At 30.2% G+C, this 724-nt stretch overlaps 1 pseudogene; it reads left to right on the top strand.

Moving 5' to 3' along the window:
* On the top strand, positions 1-149 carry LOC126839477 (U2 spliceosomal RNA; annotated as a pseudogene; the record flags this gene model as incomplete).
* Positions 150-724: the final 575 nt, after the last annotated feature.

Genomic DNA, 724 nt, shown 5'->3' with positions numbered 1-724 from the left:
TCTTATCAGCTTAACATCTGATACACCTCACATCGTGGGGTTCAAATGTTAAACTAATTTTTTTAAATTGGTGGAGAATTTGGGGCTTGCTCCTACTCCACCGCGGGTTGACCCGGTATTGCAGTACCACCGGGAACGGCCCAAATAAACGTCTTAAAAGCACATTTAAATAATATTAAATTTGTTTGACTTAATTTTTGAAAAACCAAAATAATATTGGAAAAATCATAATTGGGTAGAAAAAATTCCAAAATTATTTTGGAATTCTCAAAATTAATATGGAAAAGTCAAAATCCTTCTCGGGGAAGACCCAAAATTATTATGACTTGTTCATAATCACGATGGACGACTCAAAATTATTTTGAATAAGTCAGATCCATAATATTTTTCGAAATTACATGTGTACAATACAATCATAGTTTTTGAAGAATAACAATTCATTAAATTTCGAAAATAGTTGTGGACTTGTTTAATTTTATGTTCAAATTACAATATATTATTTTGTCCTCGACTACTGTATAGTAACTAATTTAAAAAACAGCAGTCGTTTGGTTTCAAAATGATCGTCACCACCTGCTTAAGCCGCAGTAGCCCAAAAATTAAACAACAATCAAAGACCAGTTATTTTGAAAAATGTCAAATTCCAAATATTATATACCATGGTCAACAAAATATAAAATATACATATGAAGTATTTATTAAAAAACAAATACGTAGCAACCGA

Source organism: Adelges cooleyi, unplaced genomic scaffold (assembly GCF_023614345.1).
Source record: "Adelges cooleyi isolate 19-005CV unplaced genomic scaffold, UGA_ACOO_1.1 ACOO_flye_CR_arks_rails_tigmint_CR_PRNA_303, whole genome shotgun sequence".
NCBI lineage: Eukaryota > Metazoa > Arthropoda > Insecta > Hemiptera > Adelgidae > Adelges > Adelges cooleyi.
This window is presented reverse-complemented; position numbering and strand designations above follow the sequence as displayed.